The following is a 16,279-nucleotide window of genomic DNA, read 5'->3' on the forward strand; positions in this document are numbered from 1 at the left end:
GCCTTTTGGACTGCCGTCTATGGGGCCGCACAGAGTCAGACACGACTGAAGCGACTTAGCAGCAGCAGAAGTTCTAGCCAGTGCAATAAAGCAAGACAAGGAAATAACAGGCATGCAGATCAGAAAAGAAGAAATAAAACTGTCTATGTGCAGATTTATTAAAGGTATGTGTAGAAAATACTAAGGAATTTACCAAAAAACTCTTAGAACTAATAAATGATTTCAGCAAGGGCGCAGGATTAGCATAACAAAAATCAATTGTTTGTGTATATAATAGCAATGAACAATTTTTATGTCTATATTTATGAGGGATACTGGTGGTCCAGTGGTTAAGACTGCTCTCCCTCTCCACTGCAGGGGCATCGGTTCCATCCCTGCTCAGGGAACTGAGATCCCTCATGCTGCATGTGTTGCAAATAAATAAGTAAATAAAGCATTAAAAAGACAGTGATGTTTAAAAAATAAAATACATTATATTACAACTTATAATCACACACTCACACAAGAAAAGAGAAATAGGTGCAAATTTAGGAAAATATGTACAGGATTTGTATGCTGAAAGCTATACAAGAACTCAAAGTCATGATCTAAATAAATGGAGAGACATATCACATTTATGGATTAGAACATTCAACATAGTAGATATCAATTCTTCCTACATCGATATATATTACAGTTTTAACAAAATTCCTATAAAATTACCGGAAACATTTTCTGTAGCTACAGATACAATTATTCTCAAATTTATATGGAAAGTCAAAGGAACTAAAATAACTAAGGCAATTGTGAAAAAGAATAAGGCAAGAAGAAAGCTACCTACCGTTAAGGAGTCCTGTACAGTAACGATGACCGAGTCAGGGTGGTGTTGGCAGAAGAGATCAATGCTGGAAAATCCAGGCAGAGACCTGCATAACTGAGCCGACTGGTGTGTGAAAAGACACTTGTGTTGGGCTGCCCTGGGTCTTCGCTGCTGCACGTGGGCCTCCCCTGGCAGCACAGGTTTCTCGCTGCAGTGGCTTCTCTTGTTACAGAACACGGGCCCTGCGCGCTCGGGCTTCGGTAGTTGCTCCCTGTGGGCTCAGCGGTTTGCGGTTTGTGGGCTCTCGCGCACAGGCTCGGTAGTTGCGGGGCACAGGCTTGGTTGCTCCCCAGCATGTAGGATCTTCCTGGACCAGTGATCAAACAAGTGTCCCCTGCACTGCAAGGTGAATTTTTAACCACTGGACCACCAGGGAAGCCCTGGCCAACTGATTTTTGTCAAAAGGTTTGAAAGGGAATTCAGTGGATCAAAAGGAACCATTTCAGAAAACAGTGCTGGAGTAACTGGAGATACAGAGGCAAAAGAATTAAACCTAAATCTATACCGTTATTAAAAGATGCCTGCTCCTTGGAAGGAAAACTATGAAAACATAGACAGTGTGTTAAAAAGCAGAGACATCACTTTGCCAAAAAAGGTCCATCTAGTCAAAGCTAGATGTGACAGTTGGGCCATAAAGAAGGCTGACCGCTGAAGAATTAATGCTTTCAAACTGTGATGTTGGAGAAGGCTCTTGAGAGTCCCTTGGACTGCAAGGATATCAAATCAGTCAATCCTAAAGGAAATCAAGCTTGAATATTCATTGGAAGGACTGATGCTGAAGTTGAAGCTCCAGGACTTTAGCCACCTGATGCAAAGAGCCGACTCACTGGAAGACCCTGATGCTGGGAAAGATTGAAGGCAGGAGGTGAAGGGAACAACAGAGGATGAAATGGTTGGATGACATCACTGACTCAATGGACATGAGTTTCAGCCAACTGTGCGAGATGGTGGAAGACGGGAGCCTGGTGTGCTACAGTCCATGGGGTCGCAAAGAGCCAGACATGACTTAGCAACTGAATAACAAGTATTTCACTGTGGGACTATGCCGTGATTTATTGATCCATTCCACTCCTTATGAATATTTGGACTTTTTCCCTCCAGTTCAGTTCAGTGGCTCGGTTGTGTCCGACTCTTTGCGACCCCATGGACTGCAGCACACCAGGCCTCCTTGTCCAGCACCAACTCCCAGAGTTTACCCAAATTCAGCACCCTTCAGTATCTTGTCTTCAAGACACCTCACTTCTCTTTCAAGTGATTCAGAATAATAGGCGTTCAGCCTTCTATGGGGCCTGCTCTTTGCCGGGACTAGAGCCGCACCTGAATCCCTGTCTAACATCAAATTATATGAAGTCAGCTCCTCAGTGAAAACACACAAAGAGGGGAAGGGGAAGACAGTACGAAGCCAGTGTGGGATTAAGCGGTTGCAGACTGGGAGGCACAGGGGAGTTTCAGGGCCTGTCTCGGGGCCTGCCCTAAGTTTCTGCGGGCCGGGCCGAGTCCTGGGCCAGGGAGGGGGCGGGCCGCCGCAGTGCCGGTGCTCCTGGAGTTCAGCAAGTCTCCACGCTGGGGCTGGGCGCCCTGGTCCGCTGCCCGGTGCCGCGAGGCCACCAAAATGAGAGGCCGAGAGAGCCAGGAGCCACAAGGTTGTTTTTGTAAGAATTAAAGGGATTATGTCATCCATCTAGACCTCAGGTCTCCTCCCTCAGGATCCTCGCAGAGATCTTCCCAGGAGAGGAGTGGGGGAGAGAGGAGAAGGGGGAGCCGCCGGACATGCTGGGGGCAGCTGGGGATGGACCTGGGACAACAGCTGACGGGCAGCTGCAGAGGGGACCCCACCAGGCACTCCAGGTGGGTAACCTGAGTGATGCTTTCGAGTGCATAGGGCTGCAGAGCTGAATGTTTATGTGAGTATAACCAAAGGAAAGGGGAAAGATTTGGGAGAGAGACACCCGAGAAAACCCCAAGAAAGCCACAAGACCTAGAGGAGAGTTGACCATCTGATAATGACGGGGTGTACTGTGGGGCTAGTGTTTATTCCAGACAAAGTCAGTGCTTTCCTGAGATCTGGTGACAATTTGGGGCACATATATTTAGGGGGAAGGGCAAGCCCTGGGAAGAGGCTTTGAGTCAAGAGAGCTGCGTTGGGCCTCAGCCTAGTGGTCTCTGCTGTGTAGCCTTGGACAGCCTGCTGTCCCCTGGGCCCGCAGAGTCTCAGCCCATCTCTGTTGGCCCTTCCGGGCTCAAGAGGTCCAGCCCTCAGGTCCAGACTTGCTAAGGCATTGGTCACCTTCACAGTGAGCTTGTCAACACACTAAGCCACGCCCCAGTTGCTTTTGAGATATATTCAAATCTACAACCAGGTTTGCTTGGGTTTCTAAACTCACTGCAGAAGAGGAAGTCACTTTAGAGTGAAATTCTCCTAAAGCTTTTCACATTAGAGGACACCAACTTGCTTAATAATTTTGAACAGTTTAGTTTGAAGCACAGAGTCGTATCTGGGAAAGAACCGATGGCTCCAACATCCTCAGAGAAGGTTAGTTTTAGATGCTGACAGGGTCACTAAGGGGCTTCCCTGGTGGCTCAGACGGTGAAGAATCAGCGCTGTAAAGAATGGGAAGATAGAAAAAACATTTCCAAACTCATGTTTTATTTTAAATATGAACTTGTCACTCTCTCACCAGTTAAACAGATACTTGTAACTATTCTCTTGACAGTCTTAAAGGTTGATCAAAGCACTGCTTAGAAAACTGATTGAGAAAGTTATCTACACAGTTAATCTTAAAATCACCATAGGCTTCCTTGCTGGCTCAGTGGCAAAGAATCTGCCTGCCGATGTAGGAGACACGGTTCAGTCCCTGGGTCAGGCAGATCCCCTGGAGAAGGGAATGGCTACCCACTCCGGTATTCTTGCCTAGGAAATCGCATGGACAGAGGAGCCTGGTGGGCTACAGTCCATGGGGTTGCAAAAGAGTCAGATGCCACCTAGCCACTAAACAACAACAACGAAATCATCATATGCTGTCCCTCCAACCTAGAACATGAACAAGAGATCGAATTAGACCCAACCTGTAAATCCCTTGAATGAGCTGCTGTCCGGCAAGGAGGACACCACACACAAGGTCAGTGAAGCCCAGTCCAGCCCTTGCCTGAGCCTCACTGCCCCAGACTTCAGCGTGGATCCCCATCCTGTGGTCACCTGCCTTGAGGTGGTATCATATGTCCCTAGATTCCCTGTGCCCCTTGCTGTCTTATATATTCAGATGGCTTGGTGACCAGTTCAGCACTATCTGATGTAGATGGGCTTTCAGATTCCAAACAGGGACCACGGGGCCAGGGTGCAGAGTGAGTGTGAGTGTGTGTGTGTGTGTGTGTGTGTGTGTGTGTGTGTGTGGTTGGAGGCAGTAGAAGGCAGGCAGGCTGGTTCTCTCCACAGTTCGACAATAGGGACTGGCAAGTCCATGTTGTGTTTCTTTCCTTTCCTCTTCTCACTGCTTCCTCCCTGGCTTCGTCCATCCATCGGGAGCTTCGAGCTCCCGTGCACGGAGGGTGTTCAGTGGGTGAAGGCAGGGCTTGGTCTCTGCCCTGCGGAGTAGCTGCCTCCACCATTCAGACACTCATAGTGCATAGACGAGAGTCTATTCTCCAGCTGGTTTTCATCATCACCCAGATGTCCCTCAGATTTCACTAACGCTTCATATTTGGCAAAGAGGGGCCGATACTCTGGTTGGAAGGAAGAGGGGCGTGAGGAAGATTGTTCTCTGTTTTCAAAATAAAGAATTTTAGCCTCTTCATTCCCCAAATGAGACTTTCCCTGGAGGCATATTTTCTGGTTCAGTGGCTGCCCACAAAGCACAGGGAGGGTCATCTCTGATCACACCGCTCTCTTCTCCGAGCTCTGGCTTCCCAGACAGTAGGAATAGCCACTTGGGAAGGAGCCCATTGGAGAGGTGAAGTTCACAGGAACTCTACTGGTCCTTTGCTCTTCTGACTTTGGCTCCCATTAGCAATGAGTGGAAATACGCAGGTTGTCCGCGGGGCATGGCCCAGAATATAGCGTGTAGTGGAAGGTAGCCTGGCGTAGATGTTGATGAAGTGCAGAAATTAACCTAGGAATCCAACAAGGCAACGGGATCTGAGAGGATCTGAGGGTTTCACCTCCAAGTGCCCCCGGCCACGCTGGCGCTCCCTCTCACCTTGGGTGTTAATGTGCTCAGAGCTGAGAGAGTTCATCTCAAGACTTAGATTCTTGGTTCGTCAAACAGGCATGGCAATCCCAGCTGGAAGGCAGCGGGGAGAAAACTGCATGACAAGTCATGACTAGTAACACAGAAACAGCTCCCAGGTGCTTGCTTCTAAACAGAAATGCTCTTCACTCGGCCCAGGGCTCTGTTAAGGGCACCCCAAGCCTGGCCGGGATGGGCCCTTGGCACCTGTGTCTCTGCCCTCCGGCGTGAGGCACACCCCTTCTCACTGTCTGGAGTCTGTTGGCAGCAGCCCAGCGCATCGTTTCTGAGGCCAATGAAGCAACAACAGCAACGGCATAAAACCCCCTTTCTGAACCACAGCTCTGGCTTGGAGTGTGATTTTTGAGAACATACTTCTCTATTCCTTGAATGGTTACCTTTGTCTGTGTGGCCCTGCTATTTATGTGCTCTGAGAACTCTCTGGAAGTCCCTTTTCCAAGAAATGAGCAAGCTCTTCAGGGACATGTTTACCAAAGCTCCTGTCTCAGTCATATCTGAGGGGACTGCAGCTCAGATGTTTCCAGCACCATCAGGGTTTCTGACCAGCCTCTAGGACCCTGAAGGCGTCACTCCAGCCATGTAAACTAACTACCTTTCACATCTAAACCTCGAAGCTTAGCCCAGCTGGTTGTTCAGTCACTAAGCTGTGCTCAACTCTGTGACCCCATGCCAGGCTCTTCTGACCTTCACTGTCTCTTGAATTTGCTCAGATTCACATCCCTTGAGCTGGTGATGCCATCCAATTATCTCATCCTCTGCCACCCCCTTCTCCTTTTGCCTTCTATCTTCCCCTGTATCAGGGTCTTTTTCAATTAATCGGCTCTTTGCATCAGGTGGCCAAAGTATTGGAGCTGTAGCTTCAGCAACAGTCCTTCCAGTGAATATTCAGGGTTGATTTCTTTTAGGACTGACTGGTTTGATCTTGCTGTCCAAGAGACTTTCAAGTGTCTTCTCCAGCACCACGGTTCGAAAGCAGTTCTTTGGTGCTCAGCCTTCTTTATGGCCCAGCTCTCTCCCATCTGTGCATGACCACTGGAAAACCATAGCTGTGACTAGATGGAGCTTTGTGGGCAAGGTGATATCTTTGCTTTTTAACACACTGTCTCGGTTTGTCATAGCTTTCCTTCCAAGGAACAAGCATCTTTTGATTTCATGGCTGCGGTAACTGTTCACAGTGATTTTGGAGCCCAAGAAAATAAAATCTGTCACTGCTTCCACTTTTTCCCCCTTCTATTTGCCATAAAATGATGGGACCAGATGCCATGATCTTAGATTTTGAATGTTGAGTTTTGAGTCAGCTCTAGGGGCTTCCCAGCTGGCACTAGTGATAAAGAACCCACCTGCCAGTGCAGAAGATGTAAGAGACATGGGCTCCATCCCTGTGTCAGGAGGATCCCCTGGAGGAGGGCATAGCAACCCACTTCAGTGTTCTTGCCTGGAGAGTTCCATGGACAGAGGAGTCTGGGACTACAGTCCATGGGATCACAAAGAGTCAGACACGACTGAGTGACTTAGCATGCATGCAAGCCAGCTATTTCTCTTTCCAACTTACGCCCTGCCATTTTCTCCACTTTCCCCCAGGGCTATAGCTGGGGTCTCAGAGTGGAGTTTTCACCCAGCAGCTGAGATCTGGGGTTTAGAGAGAAAGGAGCTGGATCAAGTCCTCTGCCCAGGACACCTCCAGGTGGTAATCCACTCTCAGAGCTAAAACACAGGACCTCTGAGTCATGAGAGAAGTCCCTTGTGAGATGGAGAAATAAAGAAAAAAAACAATATCCTCAGGCCCATTGAAGGAAATGGCTGTCATCCTGCGGTTTTGGTCTGAGGTAACATCCCAGCCCAGGGGGCCAGTACTGTGGTACAGTGGAAAAAAGGTTGGTGGGGGGGGGGGGGCTCTAGGGCCACACTGACTGAATCCTGCCTCCATTAGTCATGAGCAGAGATCATATGCTCACTGAGTCTGCTGCTTCTTCTTTTTTCTGTAATTCGAGGATTTGGGGGCTTCCCTGGTGGCTCAGCGGTAACGACTCTGCCTGAAATGCAGGAGACACAGGTGCAGTCCCTGGTCCAGGAAGATTCGCTGGAGAAGGAAATGGCAACCCACTCCAGTATTCTTGCCTGGGAAACTCCATGGACAGAGGAGCCTGTTGGGCTACAGTCCATGGCGTTGCAAAGGAGTCAGACACAGCTTAGCGACAAACAACTGAAGCCGTTGCTTTACAATGTTGTGTTGGCTTCTTGCTGTAGAGCAAAGTGAGTCAGTCACATGTACGCATATGTGCCCTTTTTTTTGGATTTCCTTCCCATTTAGGTCTCCGGGAAGCACTGAGTATAGCTCCTTGTGCTATCAGGCGGGTTTTCATTAGTTATCCATCTTACGCACGGTGAGAGTGAAGGAAGTGAAAGTGGCATTGCTCAGTCATGTTCTACTCTTGCAGCCCCATGGATTATACCCTACAGGGCTTCTCTATCCATGGAATTCTCCAGGCAGGAATACTGGAGTGGGTAGTTATTCCCTTCTCCAGAGAATCTTCCTGACCCAGGGATCGAACCTGAGTCTCCTGAACTGCATGCAGATTCTGTACCATCTGAGCCACCCGGGAAGCTTAGACAGTGGTGAATATATGTCAATATTACTCTCTCAACTCAGTCCACCCCACTTCTCCCCTTGGTATCCATGTTTGTTCTCTGTCTCTATTTCTGCTTTGCAAATAAGTTCATCTATACCATTCTTCTAGATTCCACATGTATGCATTAATTTACGATATTAGTTTTTCTCTTTGGGACTTACTTCACTGATAAGTCTGTTTCTTCATCTGCAGAATGAGTTGTTGAGATGATGGAGAGAACCTGTGATCATGTACTGGGATCGTAGGTTGGAGCAGCTATTGGTGATGATGCTATTATGCTCACCATTGTTGTTATCATTGTCATCGTTGATGAGCCTTAAAGATCTTTGGAAAATAGCTCCTAGGCTAAAACTTTAATTTCCAACTAAAGTCTTTGCTGGGCCAGAGTTAAGTTAGGTCTAAATTTTTGAGAACCGGGACTGACTATAGAGTTTTAAATGCTGCACATCATTGTCAGCAAAGATAATAGATTCTTTCTGGTGTGTGAATTCATATATGTATGTAGACATGACTTCCTGTGGGCAACAGAACCAACCTTCTCTTGCAGTTCCTGCTACCTTCTTATCAGAAACACCAGAGTCCAGTGGCTAAGACTCCATGCTCCCATTGCAGGGGGCTAGGTTCAATCCCTGGTTGGGGAACTAGATCCCACACGACGCAACTAAGAGTTTGCACCCTGCAACTAAAGATCCCAAGTGCCGCAACTAAGACCCAGGGCAAATTTTTTTTTTTTTAAAGAAACAGCAGGGACCAGGAGACAGTGAAACAACATCCGTAAATTGCTGTGAGAAGTGAATTGTTGGCCCAGAGTTTCATACACAGTGAAAATATCCTTCAAGAATAAAAACGAATTACAAACAATTCAGATAACCAAGACAGTGCATCATCGGAGAACTGCACAGTAAGGAAAAAACAAAGAAAGTTCTTCTGGCTGAAAAGAAATGATACTGTTGGAAATGGTGAATTTCAGGATAAGTAAGAAAGACTTTTTTTTTTCTCTTTATTTAAAGCACATATGGTTATTTAAAGAAAAATTTATAATGCTGTCTTGTGAGATTTATAATTATGTAAATGTAGTACATATGAGATTTATAGTGTAAAGAATGATCGAGTGTAAATGGCTCTATATGATTGTCAGGTTCTACAGTTTATGTAAAGTGGCACAACCTTAACTCTCACAGATTGCAAAAGGAAAGGAAATGCATGGTAATCTATAGGCAAAAGGTTAAAAAATGCAAAAAAGTAAAGCTAAAAAGTCAATAGATACATTAAGAAGTAATTTTAAAATCTATTACATAATTTTAAAAGAAAATAGGAGTGGAAATTAAAGGCTGCAAACAGAAAATAAATAGTAAAATGGAAGACCTGTCTCCAAAAATATCAATAATTACATTGAATGCTGATGCACTGAAAAGTCCAATGAGAAGCAGAGATTGTCAGAATGGATAGAAACATTGTCTATAGGAGGCAGACTTTAAATAGAAAAAAACAAGTTCACTGAGAGAATTAATGGAAAAAGAAATACCATGGGAATAGTAAGCACAAGAATGCTGGAGTGGTGATATCAGTATCAGATTGAAGTTAACTTCAGGGTAAAGAGTGCTACCATCAAAGAATCTAAGCTACTCCATTTTGTAAGATTCCAGGAAAAGAGCCTTTGGAAATGCCCTGACCTCACCCCACCACCTGCGAATCAATCAGAACCCTTGGCCAGCCCGGGAAATTCGAGTCAAGCCCGGGAAAGGAGAACCAATCAGAACTCAACACCTAACCCTTCACCAGAAGGTGACCAATCAGACCCGGAGACTCCCGTTTTTCGAATTTTTCGCGCGATAATACCCTATATAAGCAATGTAACCCAGAGCTCAGGGCTGCTCCCTATAGCTGCTGCGTCGGTATCGGTGGGAGCCCCAGCGCGAGCTTGGTAATAAAAACTCTCTTGCTTTTGCATCGGATACCGGCTCCCTGGTGGTCATTGGGAGATTTCGCGACTTGGGCATAACTTTTGGGGCTCATCCGGGATCTGCCACCGGCTCCACGGGAAGACCAATCCGGAGAGTCATCTGCAGCCGGTAAGTCATCTGTCTTTCTTTTCACTCCTGGTAGGGCCTGGTATCTGAGACCGGTATACGACTCAGGCGGACGCGCCGGAGAGTCACCGGTGGGGGTCGTTGGGAGACGTCCCCGACCCCGGCGTGGGGGGACGGAGTGCCCCTGTTCTCTGCAGACAATAGCGGGTCGCTCCCGCTGAATGGCCGGAGGCCGTCGTCGTTCGGTTTTACCTCCGGACTCCCAGAGGTGTATTTCTCCTGTCTCTCTGTTTGTGTGGCTGTTCGTATTGTCTGTGTTAATTTACCAACATCTGACTGATCCAGGGACGATGGGGCAATGCCATTCTAGCCCCACACCTCTATCCTTGGTTACTGATAATTTTAAGGAGGTCAAGATGCACGCTCATGACCTCAGTGTAGAAATTAAAAGGAATAAATTAATCACTTTTTGCAGCGCAGAATGGCCGACCTTCCATGTAGGCTGGCCCTCAGAAGGCACCTCTGACTTGGGGACTGTACACTGAGTCCGAGATATCATCTTCTGACCGCGGATTGGACACCCTGACCAAGTTCCCTTTGTCAGCACATGTGTCTCCTCGGACAATTCATTTCTGAGTGTTAGACAAGAGCCCAGTTTCGGGCCCTGGAAGGGGTCCCTCTTCCTGCAGCAAATGGCGACTCTGGCAGGGACTCTTTTTCGCCGAGACTGACATCCTGACCACTCGGGGTACTCAGGGGCCAGCTTGCCTGCCAATGGACCAGACCCAGCAGCCGCAACTGGGACTCTTTTGTCCCTGGTCTCCTCCTGACACGGACAATTGGCCAGAGTGCCCCGACCGGTAAGGAACAAGAGACTTTATTGACCTCTCTCCCCTTCCCTCTCTGTCTCCTCTCCTTAACCCTTCCTATCCTTCCCTGTTTTTCTAGTCCCCCAGTCCTGGACACAGGAATCTGGTCGAAGGGCCCTCAGCCTGAGCTGAGGTTTGGAGACTGATCACCTCCTCTTGGCAGAGACTCGAATTCTGGTTCTGATTTCTGGTAGGGCCAAGTTCCAGCCCTCCCTTCTCTGGAGGCCCAGGGAAATGTCCCGTAACGCCTGGGTATCTGTAGGTGGCAGGAGACGTTTGTAAGGCCACCCCTTTTGCTCCCCCCCCCTTCCTGCCTCCTCTCCCTTCTTTTTCAACCTGGCTTCCTTTCCTTCCTTGAAATCTTTGATGTTGTACTTGGATCTGAAGTTCTGTGTCTCTATAGGAGGTTTTCTGAGAGACTGTATTTTTGTATTTAATGGCTTCTCTGGTGGAGCCGAGGTTAAAGCATCTGCCTGCAATATGGGACACCTGGGTTCGATCCCTGGGTTGAGAAGATCCCCTGGAAAAGGAAATTTTGCTTTGTCTGGCAACCATGTGGTTTAGACCTGCCGCCATTTTGTTAAAACTTGTTTTTCTTTCCCTGTGCCTTGAGACCAGGGCTCTCAGGAACACTTATCTAGACCATCTCTAATTCCTGACACTGAGGAAAAAGAAAAAAAAAAAAAAGACTTGAAGCTAGATCTTACACTGTGTCTGTCTAAATATGTCTTGGTAATATTTTTGTATATGAGCTCTATTTATTTGGCTTAAAAAAAGGTAAGCACTTACAAATCAAGTAATTCTAAATTAAACAATAAATTCCAGGTTTATGTGAACTGGGAAATATTCAGTGTTAAATACCTGATATTAATGTTTGTTTGTTGACCTATTTAATATAGACATGTCTTAGAGTACTTAACGTGAAGTAAAATATTTTCATTGTACCTAGGTTTAATGAGTTAAATATTATATCTGTTACAAGTTTGTCAACAAGAAAATTACCTCAAGTAAAAAAAAACTTCTAAAAAATGTAAATGCGATATGAGCTTTTATATAAACTCTATTAAGAATAATTATTCTTTAAAAATATCTGTCTAAAATAGTCTCTCCAGATTGGTGTAATTTAAAAATCTGACCAAATGTTCTAAACCCTTTTAATTGATCTCTTTGATAAAACTTCCTAAATAGAACTCTTTTGAAGTTCTTTTGATCTCTAGCTAACTTTGGGATGTTTCAGAGGGCCCCTGGAACATCCCAAAGAGAGATATTAAACTGTGCTTATTTGGTTGGTTAAATTACATGGAAAAGATTATCAGATGAGTAATAAATCCACTCAGGTTATAATGTATGGTAAAATTACTAATACAGATATCCTAAAAATTTTATGGAGTTTTAAACATTCTGATATGTCCTGGTATTTTAATGGCAAAAGGACTGAATGAACCAGTGAATGTGCTTATAACTTTTATGGTTTCTGTCTGAAAAATTATGGGGTTGAATCTTATGTTTTCAGGGACTAGGGAAAATCTTCGTCTCAAACTAATTATGACAATACTTTGGTAAAATTAAACGTTATAAACAAAACAATTATATTTTCTATCTGACTCCTCCAAAAATTGGAAGTTCTTAGGTTTCCAGTAAGTTTATCAAATGAGTTAGGAAGGTTATCTCACAGGTACAAAAATCTCAAGAAATTTTTGAGACCTTAAAAAGGGAAGAATTCACCTAGATTTGTTAGGCAAAATCTGTGATAAGCCTTTGGTGTGAGTTTCCTAGCCCTGTTTTATTTTAAAAGTTCAGTCTGAGACTCTATAAATGTTTCAGCAAAATAAAAGCCTATAATCAATTATGATTATAAAAATCATCAGACCAAAATCAGTGAGAACAGACCAGTTTTGCAAACAAACTAGCCTTAATTTGGTTATATTTAATAAAAATAAGGGTAACTTTAAGGAGAAAAAGATATTTCAAAATGTTAAATCCCAGTTTGTTAATGGAGGTCTGCATCTAGTAAGACTCATCTCTTAGATAGTTCTTTGCTGTTATGTGATGTTAATGTAAAATTTAATTGAATTCTTGAAGAACACCCTAAGTTTGTTTCTGAAGCTCATCTCAGTAATCTGATGAAGACCAGATGCCTCATGACCTGCAACCAGGACTGGAAAAGACATAATTTAAGGGACTGTCGTCTCCAACCTGGATGGAAGGACTTTTTTATCAGGAGAAACTACACTACACCAGGATGAGAAGACGACGACATCAGAGGTAGACAGCTTCCCCGAGATGCGGGACCCGATTCGTATGATCACTTATGTTTTCTTGACTTCTTAGACCTTTGCATATAAGTCAAATGCTTTTCTATCATAGGCCTGATCCTATGCTAGTTTCAAAATCAATCCAATTGTTGGGTTTGTGGCCAATAACCTGTGTCTAGTTCTGGGTTACCTTGGTAAATTTCTCTATTACCAGACTCTAACTGGTTGGCCCTGAGAAAATTTACTTAAAAAATTAAATCATACTAAAGATAATCAGTCTAGTGACACTAGAAAACTGGGCTATGTTCCTTATAGATGGTGCCAATATATAATTTCCCTGGAAGATAAAGATTCTACAGGACAGACTAAGTCAGATGACCTGAAGATATACTGGGCTACATCTAATGGAAGTTCTTAACATAAGTCTTACTTGTGACTTTACTAATACTGCTGGCTATGTTATTTGTATTTCACCTGTTTTACAAAATTGCTGTTTCTTACACTGTATGTGTGTCTGAGGCCTCTAATAGAATAATATATAGTCCCATATGAGATCGATGATGGTAACAGTGTAACTCTAGATATGGCAAGAAGCAACAAGAGGGAATATTTTCCTGGACCAAAAAGCTAGTAAGACAGGTGGTCCAGAGAATTTTAGATACTGTTTTATGGCCTAGTCCAGTAACAGCCCATTGAGTGGCCTGTTTACCTGACAATGGACACTCTCAGCACCACGAGATAAAATGGTCATGAAGTGCCCCCCTCATGATCATGGTCAAGTTTATGAGCAAAAGGGGCTCTGCCAACTGAAGACTGACACTCGCCATCTGCATCTACAAAGATCAAACCATAGCCACTGCAACTGCTGACTTTCAATGCCCCTGAAAAAGGAGTTCAGGGTGAAAATCAGGAATGAGGCACTCTGTGCTCTGGGAAAAACTGGCAGAACAGGCCTTCAGATAGTTAGATCTTTTCAGGAGAAGATTTTATGAGTCCCAATTCTTGCATCTTCTCATACCTAGAGAAACACTGACGTCATTAACGGTGAAATCTGCTTTGGCTATTAAGGAAAAGTTTACAATTAAAAGTCAAAATAGAGTAGCTATTGTTCAGGTATCCTGGGAAATAACTAGGTGATTCTATGGGTGTACTTTCAGATTAGACCTTGTATCGCTAAACACTTGAGTTTTCTGAGTCATGTCAGGCTTGGATGCCACCATTTTCAAAACAATGTCTGCTGGAAGCTAGTAACCTTACTTTTTATAAAATTAGGCAACTGGCTACATGGCTACAAGTCTCTGAAGTGCCAGGTCCAGACTGGGTTTCAGACCTATTCTTCTAGAAAGAAATGAGATTAGGATTTTAATCATACAAGACTCAGATCTAAAACTTGGAACTCAGAAATACTTCCAATTCAGTGTCTATACTCCAAGCTGGGGCAGTCCTATGCCCCATTTTGACAGGAAGTTATCACAGTCATTGTTGCCTAGTTCCCTAAAATTAAAACTGAGCGGGACTCTGTGGGGCTCTGGAGTGCAGATCTGTTCTGTGTTCTCCATTTCTTATCTGTAAGATATAGACTTTGTTCAGCCTCCTTGGCCTTCCCTGAATTCCAAAGCATGGATTCAAACAAGTGCTAATCAGGGAAGGGAGGGGATACAAAAACAGAAATAGTCAAAGGTTGGTATAGCCTCCAGACAGAGTCCTGGTTCCTACTCAAAGAAATATGCATAACAATGTCTTTGAGCCCCCACCCAGGTGGAAGATGGTAACTTCAGACTGAACACAAGATTCCTGGAGCACAGCTCTGTTGCCTCACCACCAACCCATCAGAAGGGGTCACAAAGCCTGCAATCCTCACCCCAAATGTTGCCTTCTGTTTCCGGGGACCAGAGATGACCATCCTGTTAGGTCTCCTGTTTGGCCTTTGTCTATTTCATCTCTGAGAGGGGCCAACTAAATTGCTGTTACTACAAGGATAGAAGCTGGTTTCAGATGTGGAAAACCCCAACTTAGATCAGGTAGAGAGAGACTTCTGCTCTATTAGGCAGGCCTACACCCATGCACAGCAGGAAGAAGTTACAGAAGAAAGAGACCTCTGCCCCAATTCCCAAAAAGTATCTTGAGTATGAAGTCTCTCAGAGGGCCTATGTGCTGTGTTAGCGGAAGAACGTTGTTTTTATGTGAATCACTCAGGGGTAGTCAAGGAGTCCCTGGCCAAGATAAGAAAAGGGCCGAGTCAAAAAAAAAAAAAAAGAGAAATGTCTCAAAATTGGTTTGAATCCTGGTTCAGCTCATCCCCCTGGTTCACAACTCTCATATCCTCCTTGGTGGGGCCCCTGATTATCTTGTTACTGCTACCCACCTTCAGGCCATGCTTACTAAACTAACTAGTGGCCTTCAATTAAAACTGCATCAACACGGTGCAGCTCATGGTACTCAGATCCCAATATGCGGCCCTACCAATGGTCCCCTTAGCAGGAGACAATATAGAGCTGACCCCAGACCCATGATTGGGTCTGTCCTGGATCCTAGAGAAGGAGGGAATGAAGAATCAAAGCTACTCCGTTTTGTAAGGTTCCGGGAAAAGAGCCTTTGGAAATCCCCTGACCTCACCCCACCACCTGCGAACCAATCAGAACCCTTGGCCAGCCCGGGAAATTCGAGTCAAGCCCGGGAAAGGAGAACCAATCAGAACTCAACACCTAACCCTTCACCAGAAGGTGACCAATCAGACCCGGAGACTCCTGTTTTTTGAATTTTTCGCACGATAATACCCTATATAAGCAATGTAACCCAGAGCTCAGGGCTCCTTCCTATAGCTGCTGCGTCGGTATCAGTGGGAGCCCCAGCGCGAGCTTGGTAATAAAAACTCTCTTGCTTTTGCATCGGATACCGGCTCCCTGGGGTCATTTCGCGACTTGGGCATAACACCATACATGGAGAGAGACATGTCCTAATGACAGGCATTGATTCTACAGGAAGATACCACAGTGCTAACAATATATGGGTCTAACAACAGAGCTTCACAACACCAGAGCAAAATGGCAGAGGTGAAAAGAGAAGTAGAAAATACCAGCACCATAGCTGGAAATGCTAACCTCTCCTCGGTCATTGATAGAAACACTAGGCCTAAAATCAGTGAAAATGTAGACGATCTGTTCAAAAGCGTCACCACCTTGACCCGTTAATAATTCTTGAACTCTACACCCAGCATCTGAAGAATGCACATTCTTTCCAGTTACATGCAGAACTTTTGTCAAGAGAAACCATACGTTAGGCCACAAAATAAGTCTTGATAAACAGAATAAGACTGAAATCCCACAGAGCATTTTCTCTGTCCACAATAGGATCAAATTAGAAATCAGTAATAAGAAATCTAGGATGGCTCT

At 45.0% G+C, this 16,279-nt stretch overlaps 1 long non-coding RNA gene across 1 annotated transcript; it reads left to right on the forward strand.

Annotated features, from left to right (window-relative positions):
- Positions 1 to 844: 844 nt before the first annotated feature.
- Positions 845 to 15,780, forward strand: LOC132659606 (uncharacterized). Its single transcript, XR_009600193.1, has 3 exons — positions 845 to 8,708; positions 9,373 to 9,805; positions 10,239 to 15,780. It is a non-coding gene; the product is annotated as an uncharacterized LOC132659606 (long non-coding RNA).
- The last annotated feature ends 499 nt before the right edge of the window (positions 15,781 to 16,279 follow it).

This window comes from Ovis aries, chromosome 3 (assembly GCF_016772045.2).
Source record: "Ovis aries strain OAR_USU_Benz2616 breed Rambouillet chromosome 3, ARS-UI_Ramb_v3.0, whole genome shotgun sequence".
NCBI lineage: Eukaryota > Metazoa > Chordata > Mammalia > Artiodactyla > Bovidae > Ovis > Ovis aries.